The following is a 17,628-nucleotide window of genomic DNA, read 5'->3' on the forward strand; positions in this document are numbered from 1 at the left end:
TTGCAGTGTTTTTATTCTTGTATGTATTTCTGCAGTGTGGGATTTATATTTTAATTGTAAAATTTACTACTTTCTTAATTTTATAAAATTTTGTGATTATAAAAATTATTTAAATGAAATTCACAGATCCATTATATGACATAAACATTATAATAATTCTAATACCACTATTATAAGTCTCGTGAAAATATTTATGCATTTTACACAGCAATTATTTTTTTCCTGGAGGAAAATGGGAATAAGACGTGTAAGAATTAGTCAATGTATTACAAATTTTAATTTTCAGATATAACACGAAATGAATTAAATTGTTTTTCAATAATGTTAACAAGTTATATGAATGAGATGTGGTATTAAAAATTTCATTTCTTTTTATCATTGAAGAAATAACAGTCGATATCCTACATCTCCATAACAATGGGAGATAAAATTGACATTCTAATTTCGAAGTTCTAAAAATACAGAGATGACAACTATTAAAGTATGGCTAATGTCTAGTTTACAATAACAATGTTGAGTCGCCTACTAAAAATTAAGTGAATCAAACTGTATTTATTTTCCGACTTCTCTTTTTTTGGCTGAAAAACAATTTATTATACACTCATGATTTTACTTAAATGTATTTCTTTTAATGGCAAACCCACTGAGGTAAGTATGCAGTAAGTTATTATAGTGAATGCGTAATGATGATATAAATCTAAATTCAGCAAACAATCTTTCCCTCACTTTAAGGTTTTAAAATCTAGAATTAAAGGGAAAATGTATGTTCTTTAAATAATACAAGAGGATATGGAGGTATAAATCATAGGCTGTTTATTCTTTACATATTATGCTAATCTGGTATTGGAGCAAAACCCTGCTTAATCGAAGAATACGCTCACAGGAATGGTGGAGGAAAATTGAACTGTCCAATATTTGTTTTGCCCACCCCCAAGAAGACAAACAGTATAGAGTAAACATAATACATAAACAGTATAGAGTGAAATAATTGTTTTTAGGAAATACATTTAAATACCTTTGACAGAATATGTCAGTTTCAATTTGTACTATAATAAATAAGCATGAAGTTCTTATGCTAATGAATGTGTATTGTCACATGGAAATTTTCTATCTTGTCCCAGGGAAGGGGACGAAAGGGAAACATTTGACTTTTTGGAAGAAACTGAATTTCGGTGCAGTAAATCTTATTGCTAAGTTTAAGATAAATTAAGTGTAATGATAATTTATCGTGACTTACTATTTAAATCTTGACTGGCATACCAACACTAAAATATATACATATGAGCCTATTAAGTTATTTCTGGTAGTCAAGAGTTTTTAAACGTAAATGATGGAAACAAGAAATTCAGAGAGAAGAACAATAATGATAAAGGTTGTCAGTATGCATTTGAAACCAGTACTAATAAAATTATTTAGGATAATTATTATCAATTAAAATCATTTAGGGTTGTGCATTTAGTTACAGGTTTAAATATAAACCATGGCTTGAGGGTCTCCAAGAATATGTTATGAAAGTAATTTTTTTCATAATATATTCTTTATTATCCATGAAGGGGGTTTCACCTTTGCCAGAGGTTCATTGTTGCCCAGTTTGGGTTTTTATTATCGAGTTTCAAAATTTAAAGATAATTCATTGTGCAATGCAATTTCAACATGCACTGACTGAAAACTTTCTGAAAATAGAAACTCATCATCTTCAAACACATCAATCTCAGGATTTTCAACACAATACCTTAAGCATATATTATGTAAAATGGCCACCAGATATGACCATTTTACATATTTTGCTTTGTGAATACAATAGTGTTCCACCAGTATCGTGCAGTACCCTAAATCTTGATTTGATCTCTATAGCTGCACGAACTTTTCTGTGCTTCTTATTATAGAGATATTCCCGTGATAAAATGGGAATATAATCCACTATCTCCCAAAGATATGCACGATGCGACAAAATACTATCTAGATTTTGTTTCAGTCCACTCCACATAAATGCATCATGAGTATTGCCTGGCCATTGTCGTATAGCATAGAGAACCCTCAGACCAGCATTCCATACCTAGAAAAACATAATTCCTAAGTCAAAGAAAGTTTCATCTCAAATTTTAATACACAGATTTTTAACATTAAATATAGTTGATATATTAATAAATCAGTCTTTTTAGGAGTTTACTTTCCATTTTTAACAAAAAATATGTCATTGTTTTTTCATTATTAAAAAATATGCAATAAAACGTTAAAACAAACACACACACACACACAAAAAAAAAAAAAGGAACTTTACAGCTACCCTTTTTTCATTAAATTGTAGTAATTATTATAAATAGGTGATTCTAAAATTTATTTAATATTTTGTATTATTTAATATCTATACTTCACTATAATTATAGTATAGATAGCTTTTTGTTATTATTATTTGAATAATAATGAAACATTCTTGCAGTAATTTGAAATGACTATAATATTATACTTATTATCATATATTTCTTACCTTTTCACCATTAATGGAAAATTTATTTTTCCGGTTAATGAAGACAAAACAAAAATTAATATCACCACACTCGCAACATCTGCGGTTTCATTTGTATGTAACCCAAAATAATTCATTGTAGGCTAGGTAGAATCACATTTGTGATTGCACTCCAGTTCTTTTACAGCTGGTCGAGAGAATTAACATCTACTGTATGTGGAAATAGCGAACAAAACAGTAAGAAATTGGAACAATTACCTGTGGACAACTTGTATTCATAGCATTCTAAAATGAGCTTTTGGTAAAATTTGACCGCAAATAAAACAGTAGTAATGAACGAATGTTTTTTCACGAAGTGGGTCCAATACTTTCACAGCAGGGTTATTTCATGTATTCTGCAGAGAGACTGATGTATGGTTTGTTGTAACTGCTGTATGCAAATGTCTGGCTCAGAATTGCACAGCAGTAATTAGCACAACTTTCATGGTGGATGGTATAATATGGAGGTTTATTAATTATTTTTAATTAACTATTTTAAATTAGTATTATCACAGTAACTGCGAGATGGCTTAGATTTCTAAAACTCAGTTAACACATTTCATGCAGAAAGAAAATATTATTCAGTTTCATACTTAAATCAAGGTCACTGAAATGTGGTAAAAGCAATCTGCTTAAGAAAACAGATGCCTCTGTAGAAGACTTTCTGTGGAAAACTGGCTTTCATTGCCATTATACATGGGCAAAACCTATGTCGTGTAATATAATAATCTATTAGTACAGTAAATACATTTAATTTCTTTGTATTTATTTATGTCATGCTGCTTTTCGTGTAATTTAGTATGATAACCTTATAAGTTTATTTAATTCTGATCATGGTCTACGGAAGTAAGGTAAGTCACCTGTTGCGAGAATATCAAGTTATTAATAGTTATGTGAAAGTCTGCAATAACTTTTCATATCATAAGAGATTTACGAATGTATATATAACTTACATGTGTAGTTATTATGCAAGATCTATAGAAAGTATCCAAAATTACCATGACATTAATCACACTGTACGAACAGGCAAGACATTATACATTAGGAGAAAATTAACTAATATTTTGGGGGATGAAATACTATTTTACACGTGGGAATTGTTTAAACAGCTGAGAAAAATTCATGCTTTTTCCCCCTACAGTTACAGAATATATATATATATATTGTTTCATAAGAATAAAAAGTAAAGTTAAATTTAAATAATTCTCATGCGCTATTGCTGCAAAGAATGAAATTTAAATTTAACAAATATTCTCTATTCATATAAAGTTAATTTAAATTATGAAATTTTAATTGCATACATATCAGATTAATTATTGCTGCGAACTAATTTACTATATCACTGAAATTCTGAGAGCATATGTAAATTAAATGCACGTATCTAAAACCATGAAAAAATATATAATATTCCAAAAAACTAATCCCAAATATATACATATATATATCTCAAAGACAGGCATATGCATAATTTCTCCGAGATAACGTTTTAGAGTAATTAAAACAATAAATTAATGGTGATATTATTACTGCATTCCAAAATTCGCAGTAATTAACAATTTCGAACATTACTACGAAAAAAAAAAAAAAAGACGGGATGAAAAGGAAAGAATCCTGATAGAATAACATTAAAAATTTGTGTGTTTACAAATTGTAAAAATAAATTAATGGTAAAAATATGTTTGGGGACAATAATTTCTGGTTATTAATTGAAAACTCACTAATGAGGTTTTGGGCCGAAAGCATTACCTTTGAGATAAGGTCGCATAACGTATAAAAATATATAATATTCTCAAATAGGTCATTTAGGGGCGAATTCAAGTGCAACGCTCTGATAAATTGCAAATGTTAGCTCGCAAGAGGCGTTCCAGCTATCGGCTGCTAAAGTCGAATTCAAGTGCAACGCTTTACCGCTCTGGTAACTGATGACGTCAAAATTGCAATGGGGAGCTGGTTTGCTCTCGTGCCAGGAGAGCTTGTCCGATAAACTACATCAATATGCAATGAGACTGCGTGTCGATGTAAACAAAAAACATCAGTTCCCATGATTTCTCTGAGCTTATGGTCAAGTGTTTACTGCGTTGTAGTGTGGTGTAACGAATTGTTCCAGTCCTGAAAACGAAAGAAATATACAGACATGTATATTTCTTTTAATGTGTACAACATGTATTTAATGTGTACAACTTTATTTACTTTATCCTATAGAAAATTCCCTCCAAAGTAATCTAGAGCAACAGGTGTGTGTAAAATATATTTTACTTTTCAGACAAAAATCCTTGCTTTTTCAAATATAAACCAAATTTTTTTTCCCATTTTCAAATTACCGCATTTGGTTTTAATTCTTCTAATAGTAAGTTTAATTTAAAATTCAAATTTGTGTTATATTTTTATTGTTCAATGCAGATGCATGATTCTTCAGTAACAGTAGGCATGTTTACCATATGAAAATTAACTAGTTCTTGAATTATATAGTAATTAATAAGCCCATCTATGTACAAGCAGATAAGCCTGCTGAACACCGCTATCCCAGTCTCTCTTTAAATCCAGGTGAAAAAGCTGGCTGCATGAGTGTTTTCTTCATTTTTTCAATGTATAACATGAATACTAAGTTTTCCTTAGTCTTCCATGCAGCCATTCCTTCCCTTAGACATTCATTATGTGATGAAACAGTTAAGAGCAATTTTTAGATTTATATTGTACATCGTTGGGAAAATATAAAAATGAAATTAGAGGTATTTCAATGTAATACAATAAATAAAAAATTATATGAAACCCTGATATTGCTAATGTGATATATACATCCAGAGTAAAGGTTAATTTATAAATTATGCTTTGTGTTCTGCTCATTATATTTGCATTTCCAGTACACTTTCTGCTTCTTAAGTGAAAGTTTGGACTCATTCTCATTTGATATCAGTTATGTTCAGATTTATTTATTTCATAAAATTTCAAAACACAATTTTTGGCTATTAAAAGTTACAAGTGCAGAAAGAAAAGCTTAATTTCTTTACTGTAACTGTGTCATGCTTCTCTGCTGATAATGAAAGTCATCTTTTAATAAGATTTCTTTCATTGCATATATTAATTATATCTTTTACCATGCTGGTTGCCATCTTTCATTGTGCATTCTTCAATATGTTTTGGTACTTAACGTATTCACACAAACACCTGGATCAGTTTTGTGGTCTTTATAAATGAAAAGAGAAAAATACTTATCAGAAGTACGTTGTTTTTGCAGCTTGCTTTTAGCATAACCAAACTATCAATATTTATCTAAGTTGGCAAAATGTTATCAACATATCAAAGGCAAAAATATTTAACAAATTTTAAAATACTAATTTGAATTATTAAATAAAAATTATATGATAGTTTAAAAAAAATACATTTTCCACAAATTTTTTAGCACTTGTGCCAAGTGATCTGTTTTCACTTTAAAAAAAAAAATCAGAGAATTACATAAACTTGATACTGCATGCCTTGTCTATGTACCAAATTCATCTCATAGTTGTTTCCATTAGAAATTTCTGTACTAAAATGCCTATTCCTGCAGAACTTTTAACACAGCTTCGTCTTTTGATGGCAAGCTCCACAAGCAGTATTTTAAATCTGAAATTAATCTAAAACAACTATTCGTATCTAAAATCCATTGGAACTTGAAATACATCATAAGGAACACATATGAAAATGGTGACATTGCTTGAATGAAAAATTGTCATGAGCATGTTACCTGAAAAATTTTGATACATAATCGTTGCCAGAGTTTGGCACATTTTTGAAAATTTGGTAACTTTTATAAAGGTGGTTTCAATAATATGCAAATATCTTTTATTCTTATGATTGCTTCATTGTATACTTTTTCCCTTTCCCTAGAGTGCAGCACAATACCACAAGTTTTCCAGCCAAATGCGGTATGCATTTCAAGTTTCTATACACTTATATAAATTTTAAAAGAGTAAAATATTGACAAAAACTGCATTAAGTTTTCAACTCTTGTTTTGTTTTTCATTAAAAATTTGCTACCATTATGTATATTTCATTTTTTTAATGTAAATGTTTTTAAGTATTTGTAGGATAAAGGCAAATTACACTTATTCATTCTTTCTTTGATATAATACATGTAGCTCTTTACCTGAAATCAATGTTTGTCAAATTATTGTGCATAAATTAGAAGTATGCATGTTTCTCTTAAGTCAGTTATGTTTCAGGAACTATCTTTAATGAATTGTATAGAAAATTGTGGACGAGGTGTTAGGTGTACAGGAACGTGGTATATTATAAACATGTATAGTATCTCATAGTATATAAACTCATAACTTTGATTATACAGTATGCTTTGTATATTATTTCTGAAAGCATGTATATTTCAATCAAGATTGTTGAGTAAACTTTTCTTACTTCATGCTATCTCTGAAAGCATGTATATTTCAGTCAAGATTGTTGAGTAAATTGTGCTTATTTTATGCTTTTTTCTTTTTTACATTAGAAAATTCCACACCTTTATCACGAGGAAATCTGCAATGGCATTTAGGAATGACAAGTTTGTATCTATTACATAAAATCTAATGTTTTCTGGATTCTTCTTTTCCTTTTCCTCCCAACAGAAAAACTTCAATGGTATAAACAGCGGTTTTCAACCTTTTGACTGTAGTGTAACATCTAAGCAAAAACTGAAAAACATTAATACTACCACTAATTTTACAATGATTATTTTTCAATTCCTCAATAGAAATATTAAAAACATATATATATATATATATATATATATATATTGCCATTTGCGCACTCTTTGTATTAAATATGTACACATAAAAAACTATTAGATTAAAAACTGATGATTACTTAATTCTCAAAATTAAATTTAATTAAATTAATTATTCACTTGATTATCAAAATTTCAGTTATAATACTTTAATATTTAATTTCTTTATGTCTGCTGTTATTTCATTTAATGGTAAATTAGGATCCACTTTTTATTTTGGTGAGTATTTATTATTTCAAATTTAACATGGAAGAAATCATTTTTCACACAAACAGGTTGTGCGAAAAGACAATACAAATTTGATAGCTTTATTTGAAATGCCTTTAAATTCTTTTTTTTGGTTCAGCCAAAAGTTAACAAGTGTGTCATTTTCCAAATTTTCGAGTCAATTTCGATCAAAGGAAATTTCTGTTAACTATTCTTTTCTTTATGAGATTTTTGAATTTAATAGTTAAAATTACTTTGTTTCTTTTCATACCACTGGCTGAGAACCGCTGGTATAGATTAATTATAACAGATGTAAATTAATATTTCTCATACAAAAGAGTTATTTCAATTCTTTATTGCGAACATTATATACAGAGTATGTCTTTTATTAACAACAAGATTTTAAGAATTTAAAATAATAATCATTAAATCCTCTTGATCTATAAACATTCTTAAAAATTATAAAGGGAAAAAAATTCAAAGTTAAAGAAATCAATATTATGAATTGTTCCTTTTTAGAGAAGTTTCATTGTTTAATTAATTATAAAAAGTGTTTTACATTATGAAATATAAAAATTAAGAATATTTGAATTTGAATGAATATTTTAAAATTTTCCCTCAGATAGAAGCTCAACTATTCGAAGCAGGAGACCGAAGAGAAAAAAGGAAGAGAGATGATATTACAGCTGCAGAAAAGGAAATAATTGAAACGCAGAAGAATATATTATTGTACTGTGTGAAATATGTGACTTGTATAAGCAATCTGTTGCAAATCAGTCTGCTGTCATAGAAAATCAAAATATAATTATTAATTTATTAAAAAAATAAATCATGCATTTCAAATATTGCAGTGTTTTTATTCTTGTATGTATTTCTGCAGTGTGGGATTCATATTTTAATTGTAAAATTTACTACTTTCTTAATTTTATAAAATTTTGTGATTATAAAAATTATTTAAATGAAATTCACAGATCCATTATATGACATAAACATTATAATAATTCTAATACCACTATTCTAAGTCTCGTGAAAATATTTATGCATTTTACACAGCAATTATTTTCTTCCTGGAGGAAAATGGGAATAAGACATGTAAGAATCTTTAGTCAATGTAATACAAATTTTAATTTTCAGATATAACACGAAATGAATTAAATTGTTTTTCAATAATGTTAACAAGTTATATGAATGAGATGTGGTATTAAAAATTTCATTTCTTTTTATCATTGAAGAAATAACATTCGATATCCTACAGCTCCATAACAATGGGAGATAAAATTGACATTCTAATTTCGAAGCTCTAAAAATACAGAGATGACAACTATTAAAGTATGGCTAATGTCTAGTATACAATAACAATGTTGAGTCGCCTACTAAAAATTAAGTGAATCAAACTGTATTTATTTTCCCACTTCTCTTTTTTTGGCTGAAAAACAATTTATTATACACTCATGATTTTACTTAAATGTATTTCTTTTAATGGCAAACCCACTGAGCTAAGTATGCAGTAAGTTATTATAGTGAATGCGTAATGATGATATAAATCTAAATTCAGCAAACAATCTTTCCCTCACTTTAAGGTTTTAAAATCTAGAATTAAAGGGAAAATGTATGTTCTTTAAATAATACAAGAGGATATGGAGGTATAAATCATAGGCTGTTTATTCTTTACATATTATGCTAATCAGGTATTGGAGCAAAACCCTGCTTAATCGAAGAATACGCTCACAGGAATGGTGGAGGAAAATTGAACTGTCCAATATTTGTTTTGCCCACCCCCAAGAAGACTGGGTATACATAAACAGTATAGAGTGAAATATTTGTTTTTAGGAAATACATTTAAATACCTTTGACAGAATATGTCAGTTTCAATTTGTACTATAATAAATAAGCATGAAGTTCTTATGCTAATGAATGTGTATTGTCACATGGAAATTTTCTATCTTGTCCCAGGGAAGCGGACGAAAAGGAAACATTTGACTTTTTGGAAGAAACTGAATTTCGGTGCAGTAAATCTTATTGCTAAGTTTAAGATAAATTAAGTGTAATGCTAATTTATAGTGACTTACTATTGTAAATCTTGACTGGCATACCAACACTAAAATATATACATATGAGCCTATTAAGTTATTTCTGGTAGTCAAGAGTTTTTAAACGTAAATGATGGAAACAAGAAATTCAGAGAGAAGAACAATAATGATAAAGGTTGTCAGTATGCATTTGAAACCAGTACTAATAAAATTATTTAGGATAATTATTATCAATTAAAATCATTTAGGGTTGTGCATTTAGTTACAGGTTTAAATATAAACCATGGCTTGAGGGTCTCCAAGAATATGTTATGAAAGTAATTTTTTTCATAATATATTCTTTATTATCCATGAAGGGGGTTTCACCTTTGCCAGAGGTTCATTGTTGCCCACTTTGGGTTTTTATTATCGAGTTTCAAAATTTAAAGATAATTCATTGTGCAATGCAATTTCAACATGCACTGACTGAAAACTTTCTGAAAATAGAAACTCATCATCTTCAAACACATCAATCTCAGATTTTCAACACAATACCTTAAGCATATATTATGTAAAATGGCCACAAGATATGACCATTTTACATATTTTGCTTTGTGAATACAATAGTGTTCCACCAGTATCGTGCAGTACCGTAAATCTTGATTTGACCTCTATAGCTGCACGAACTTTTCTGTGCTTCTCATTATAGAGATATTCCCGTGATAAAATGGGAATATAATCCACTATCTCCCAAAGATATGCACGATGCGACAAAATCCTATCTAGATTTTGTTTCAGTCCACTCCATATAAATGCATCATGAGTATTGCCTGGCCATTGTCCTATAGCATAGAGAACTCTCACACCAGCATTCCATACCTAGAAAAACATAAATCCTAAGTCAAAAGAAAGTTTCATCTCAAATTTTAATACACAGATTTTTAACATTAAATATAGTTGATATATTAATAAATCAGTCTTTTTAAGGAGTTTACTTTCCATTTTTAACAAAAAATATGTCACTGTTTTTTCATTATTAAAAAATATGGAATAAAACGTTAAAACACACACACACACACACACACAAAAAAAAAAAAAAAAAAAAAAAAATTACAGCTACCCTTTTTTCATTAAATTGTAGTAATTATAGTAAATAGGTGATTCTAAAATTTATTTAATATTTTGTATTATTTAATATCTATACTTCACTATAATTATAGTATAGATAGCTTTTGTTATTATTATTTGAATAATAATGGAACATTCTTACAGTAATTTGAAATGACTATAATATTATACTTATTATCATATATTTCTTACCTTTTCACCATTAATGGAAAATTTATTTTTCCGGTTAATGAAGACAAAACAAAAATTAATATCACCACACTCGCAACATCTGCGGTTTCATTTGTATGTAACAAAAATAATTCTTGGTAAGCTAGGTAGAATCACATTTGTGATTGCACTCCAGTTCTTTTACAGCTGGTCGAGAGAATTAACATCTACTGTATGTGGAAATAGCGAACAAAACAGGAAGAAATTGGAACAATTACCTGTGGACAACTTGTATTCATAGCATTCTAAAATGTGCTTTTGGTAAAATTTGACCGCAAATAAAACAGTAGTAATGAACGAATTATCGTTTCAATTCAGTAAAAAACAGATCATTCAAAATTCTAGATAAGCAAATGAAGAAAGGTTGCTTACCTTTATGATCCGCGTTCTTCGATTCTGGTCCGCCACTTTTGTAGACTCCGATTTGGTTTCAAACTCATCTAAAATTGGCACTATTTTGTATGAATCACTTTATTTGACATTTCACACAAAAGAGGAACAATATCTAAATCATTACACTATCAAAAAAACACTTCTAACTACTTAGCATCATTGTTCTACATATCTAACAGCATCATTAGTCTACTGCATCACTGTTCTAAAAGCATACACTTATCGTTGCCAGTTCTCAAAAAACAAACTTTCTTTTTCAATTCTCGTCGGTCTGGAGGCTCAATCCGTTCCCCAAGAGCGGAAAGTGCGTCGTTCGCGACACACTCCCCCCGATGAGTTTCACCAAGTTGAAACTCAGCCACAGTCTGGTTGAAAGTTCATGAGGTTTAATCGTTCAGGAGTTCGAATCACTCGTCCACATCTAGTTGTTTTGAGGGGATTCTGATTGAGTTCATTTGAGTGATCTTTGTCAGTGGCACGAAACTCTGTAGATCCAATAGAAGTTGTAGGCTTATCACACATTTTTTGATCAGAATGCTTCTTTCTCAAACAGTCTCCTATATTATCCGTTTGTAAATGGACTTCCAACGGATAAATTCGTTGTATGGGTCGAAGGATTTCGCCACTTTTGGTGCGTAATTTTACTAAACGAACTACACCATCATTTCCTGGGATGAGTGTTATAATTTTTCCTAGAGGCCACTTAATTCTTTTCTCAGGTGTTTCTATTAACACAATGTCTCCAACCGATAGTTGAACATATTTCTCTGTTTTTAAAATATGGTTTTTCAGTTGTCCTAAGTATTCAGTTCTGAACCGTTTTCTTAGATCTTCTCTAACCTTCATCTGATATGCATACCTTTTTTGTAAGTATTTGGCATCAATAATATCTAGATCTGGAACGCCACTTTCTTTTAGATCACGAAAAAACATTGCAGGTGTCAAGGGTTCCAGTTCCAAGTCCTCGGAAATATAAGTTAATGGTCTGCAATTTAAGATATTTTCGCAATCACAGAGGATCGTATAGAGTTCTTCATATTTCAGTGAGGCATTACCTAAAGCTTTTCTGAGAATGTTTTTCATCAGGCCAATCATTCTTTCCCAAAATCCACCCCACCAGGGAGAAGCTGGTGGGATAAATTTCCACTTAATGCGGTTGACAACATGATTTTTAATAAGTTTATCCCAGTCAATCATTTTTAAGAGCGAATTTGTACCAATAAAATTACTACCGTTATCAGTGTAGACAATTTCAGGTCTTCCTCTGCGTGCTATAAAACGTCGGAAAGCCAATAAAAAGTTATCTGTTGACAAAGACGTTAAAAGTTCAAGATGAATATCCCTGTATACAGCACATGTAAATAAAACGATCCACGTTTTCGATCCATTTTTTAAAAACAAAGGGCCAGCTAAGTCGATACCTGTCACTTCAAAAATGGAAGAATCTTTAACACGGTCCTTTGGCAAAGGTGCGGATTGTACCGTGGAGGGCCTCGAATCAAATCTTCTACATTTAGTGCAGTTTTTCAACACTTTACGAATAGTTTTACGACTTTTCAAAATCCAGAAATTTTCTCGTAGCATTGCCATTAAAGTCTGAGTTCCGCAATGCATTTGTTGTTCATGTTTTTCCATAATCAGTTTAGAGACAACTGGATGTTCAGGAGGTAGGATTACAGGTGTTCTAAAATTTTTGAAGTCTTGTCTCATTAATATTCTTGACTTTACTCTTAAAAGACCAGATGAATCAACAAATGGTTTTAAATTTCGTAAGCGTTTATCCTTTTCTGTTTTAAAGGAGACCCTTTGCACAATTTTCCAAACAAGAACTTCAGCTGCATTCAATTCTTCGATTTCTAAGTTCTTTGACGTTGTTCTGTTTTTATCTCTGCAGTTATCAATATACCTTTTTATCCAAGCTGTAACTCTAATTATTTTCTCAAAAGAAGAAATTCGTGAGAAATGCGAAAATTCTTCATCTACATTTGTTAACGATGATACAACTGTTTTTCTTCTTTCTCGATCAATCATATCTTTGTCAGGAGAAATATCACAAGTAGGCCAACAGTCTGGATTCAACTTCAACCATGCTGGACCTTCATGCCATCTTTTGGCTTTAATAGTTTCAACAGAACATCCTCTTGACGGAATATCCGCAGGATTCAAGTTGCCAGGAACATAATTCCATGCATCAGGATTAGTAAGAGCTCGTATTTCTTTCACTCTATTCATAACAAATACACCCCAATTTTCTTCATTCTTAATCCAGTACAATGTGTTCCTTGAATCTGTCCAATAAAACGTAGGTATATTTTCTTCCTTCAAATCTTGTTTTATAGATTTCATTAATCTTGCACCAACAACACAAGCTAATAATTCTAGTCTACAAATTGATGTGGGTTTTAGAGGAGCAACTCTAGATCGTGCTTGAACTAAATGACACGAAACTTTATTTTCATTTTCATTTCTTAAATAAACGCAGGTTGCATATGCCATTCGGGATGCATCACAAAATATATGAAAGGATAATTTCAATTCAGAATCAATATTAAGCATCATCTGTCGAGGAATTTTTATTTCTGTTAAACGATTTGCATCATTTTTCCATTTCATGTATTTCCTTTGAATTTCTTCAGGAAGAGCTTCATCCCAAGTTACTTTTAATTCCCAGCAGTTTTGTAACAGAATTTTAGGAATTAAAATTATAGGGCAGGTGAATCCAATAGGGTCATAAATTTTATGAATTTCAGACAAAATTGTTCTTTTAGTAACAGGTTTGTTTTTTGATTCATTTAATCCCTTAATATCACAACTTAATGTGTCATCATGCAAATTCCAAAGAAGTCCCAAAATGTTGACAGTTTTAGCTTCACAAGTATCATCGAAAAACTCATTCTCATTTAATTTATCAAGCTTCGACTGTTCTAAAATGGGTTCAACAACAAATGCATCCGTTTTATTTCGAGGATAGTTATATGCCCACTCTTGTAATTCAAATTTAGCACTTGCCAAAATTTCAGTGGCATCATTTTTTAACTTCTTTAACTCTGATTCATCATTCACACTTGTAACTAAATTATCAACGTACCAGGATTCTACTAATTTATTAGCACTCGCACGATAATTTTCTGGTACTTCATTCATTAATTTCGTTAGTGTTGCATTTAAGAGAAATGGACTGCTGGTTATTCCAAAGACCACTCTTCTATGCCTGTATATTTTCAAACGCTCAGAATTTCCCTGTTCCCACCATAAAAATCTTAAATAATCTCTGTCTTTAGGATTAAGTGCTATCTGCAGAAAAGCCTTCTTTATATCAGCGCTAACGCCAATTTTTCCCAGTCGAAATCTATTTATTATAGCTGGAACAGTATCAATCAAATTTGGACCCTTTTCCAAACAGTCATTTACGGAGGGGGATCCTTTAGTTCTTACGGATCCATCGAAAACCGGTCTTATTTTTGTCGTGGTGGAATTCATTCGAATAACAGCACGATGGGGTAAATAATGAGAGGGGTTATTAACTTCTTCCTCAGGAACAATCTCTATTATTTTATCATCTTCCCAAGATTTAAAAATTGCGTTGTAATCTTCTAAAAATCCCCCATCCCTTAAATTCTTCACTGTGCTCTTTAATCTCTTTTCTGCTATTTCTCGATAGTTTGGAAGCAGGGAACGATTTTCAATCCAAGGTAAACAAACTTGAAACCTTCCTTCTTCATCTCTTTTCACATTGGAAAGAAAATGTGTCATTGTTTGTTTTTCTAATTCCCTTTTAGTTTGACTTTCTGAAGGGTCTAATATCCCAAGAGTATCAAGTTTCCATAAATCAGAAATTTTACTATCTGATACTAACATAGAAAATGCATAAGAACAATCATATTTATTTTCCATTTCTACGGGAATTTTCCCCATGATACTCCAGCCTAAATAAGTTTCAATGCAAACTAATCCACATTCTAACTTCTTTATTTTCCCTGTAAGCAATTTTCCCGCTATGTCTGCGCCTATGAGGATATGAATTTCAGAAGGAGAATGCTCGAACAACAATTTTTTATGCCTACCTTCAACATCATTCAAAAATATGTTATGGGTTTTTAACTCATTTAAATAAGGCTTGATGTTCAATTGTGGAATATCAGAACAAATATTCGCTTGATCAAAAGCTTTGAAGTTACACTGATAATCGTTTTTGATACTACTTAAACGTACAACGAACTGTTTATGAGTTTCAACCACTTCAGTTCCTCCGAACAGACTATGAATCACACTGCTTTCGTTAATACATTCGTACTGCATAGCATTAGCTAAGAATTTAGATACATAGCTTCGTTGACTCCCAGAATCAATTAAACAGCGGCAGTATTTTTCTGGACCATTGCCACGCACTCTTACAACTAAAGTTTGTAATAAAACTTTCTCTAAACATGATTTGTTCGTCAAATTGAGATCCTTCTTATTTTGATTTTTTCTCATCTTAACTATTTCTGTCACAGATTAAACTGTTGTGTTTCCACCCACATGAATCACACTTTATCTTCGAAAAGCAATTTTTTGCCAAATGGTTACCCCTTTTAAGGCATAAATAACACATTCCGAGTTTCCGAAGTGACGCCTTTCTGTCTGTTACAGACTTCGGGCAAGCTTCGGAAGTATGGTTTTCTTTTTCTGAATCCTCGCAAAATATGCAGCTGTTAATTGAAACCTTTAACACAGCAGCCGTTGGAATAGAAATTTTATTTATTCTTTTTTCTTTAGGAAAGTGGCTCGAATTATGGTTGTTTATTTTATCTTGAATTTGTAGCATGGATTCGCGGCACTCAATTTCCGTTTTCAAGAACTCTAATAATTCGTTTACATCGAAATTATCTTTCGATTTCCTTTTTCTTTGGAAATCAAGATTCAGTTCATTCGGAATTAATTTTAATAAAACTGGTGTCAATAACGTGCCATATGTGCCAGAAGTTACATTAAGTGATTTTAAACTTCTTATCTGTATTTCGATATCATCATACAACTTACGTAATGCGAATATGTTGTTAACATTCCTAACAGGTTCTAAATTTAACAGTTTTCCCATATGTGCATTTATAATTAAATCTGTTCGACCAAAGCGTGTTTTAAGTAACTCAATTGCGGCAAAATAATTTTCACTTGATAATGCAAAACCACTAACAGCATTACAAGCAGCACCTGATAAAAATGATATCAAATAATTAAATTTGTCTGTATCTGTTAAATCACTATTCTGATGTATCGCATTGTCAAACTGGTTCCAAAATGATAACCAATTAACAGGATCGCCATTAAATTTATTGATCGATAATTTAGGCAATTTAATTTTTGAATGAGATACAGAAATATTTGAAATATCATTATTCACAATATTACCAATTGTATTCGAAACAGGAATTTCAGGTTTCCTATTCTCTTTTAACATAAATGTTAGTTTTGATTTCATGGAAATTATTTTCTCGGAATAAACTTCACAAGTTTCAAATTCCGATTCATATTCAGTAGCCTCAATTAATTCTTGTATTTGTTTATCTAATTCTTTTAGGCTGTTATATTCCTAACTACAGTTAGTCTTTTCTTTAATTCTTCTATTTTAGTAGACATGTTTAAATATTTCAGATAGAAAATATTTCAAATTAAAATCAGTACTCTCAAATCATAAATAAACTTCTCAAATCAAAAGAAGATATTTTTTAAATATTCCTAAATCTTTCACTTCAATATAGTCTACATCGGCGGTCCCTGTTCGGGCGCCAAAAAATTTTATATCGTTTCAATTCAGTAAAAAACAGATCATTCAAAATTCTAGATAAGCAAATGAAGAAAGGTTGCTTACCTTTATGATCCGCGTTCTTCGATTCTGGTCCGCCGCTTTCGTAGACTCCGATTTGGTTTCAAACTCATCTAAAATTGGCACTATTTTGTATGAATCACTTTATTTGACATTTCACACAAAAGAGGAACAATATCTAAATCATTAGACTATCAAAAAAACACTTCTAACTACTTAGCATCATTGTTCTACATATCTAACAGCGTCATTAGTCTACTGCGTCACTGTTCTAAAAGCATACACTTATCGTTGCCAGTTCTCAAAAAACAAACTTTCTTTTTCAATTCTCGTCGGTCTGGAGGCTCAATCCGTTCCCCAAGAGCGGAAAGTGCGTCGTTCGCGACACGAATGTTTTTTCACGAAGTGGGTCCAATACTTTGACGGCAGGGTTATTTCATGTATTCTGCAGAGAGACTGATGTATGGTTTGTTGTAACTGCTGTATACAAATGTCTGGCTCAGAATTGCACAGCAGTAATTAGCACAACTTTCATGGTGGATGGTATAATATGGAGGTACCAAAAATTAGTATTATCACAGTAACTGCAAGATGGCTTAGATTTCTAAAACTC

General features: G+C 30.6%; 2 long non-coding RNA genes across 2 annotated transcripts; one reads left to right on the forward strand and one right to left on the reverse strand.

The window, feature by feature from the left end:
• The first annotated feature begins 6,420 nt into the window (after nt 1–6,420).
• LOC146999368 (uncharacterized) lies at nt 6,421–8,312 on the forward strand. Its single transcript, XR_015042785.1, has 2 exons — nt 6,421–7,040; nt 8,092–8,312. It is a non-coding gene; the product is annotated as an uncharacterized LOC146999368 (long non-coding RNA).
• Nucleotides 8,313–8,815: 503 nt separating this feature from the next.
• On the reverse strand, nt 8,816–11,406 carry LOC146999369 (uncharacterized). Its single transcript, XR_015042784.1, has 2 exons — nt 11,189–11,406; nt 8,816–10,357 (listed from the first exon to the last, which is right to left on the reverse strand). It is a non-coding gene; the product is annotated as an uncharacterized LOC146999369 (long non-coding RNA).
• Between the last annotated feature and the right edge of the window lie 6,222 nt (nt 11,407–17,628).

This window comes from Stegodyphus dumicola, chromosome 1, assembly GCF_044657685.1.
Source record: "Stegodyphus dumicola isolate Sdum_Otavi_A_Nest chromosome 1, ASM4465768v1".
Lineage (NCBI taxonomy): Eukaryota > Metazoa > Arthropoda > Arachnida > Araneae > Eresidae > Stegodyphus > Stegodyphus dumicola.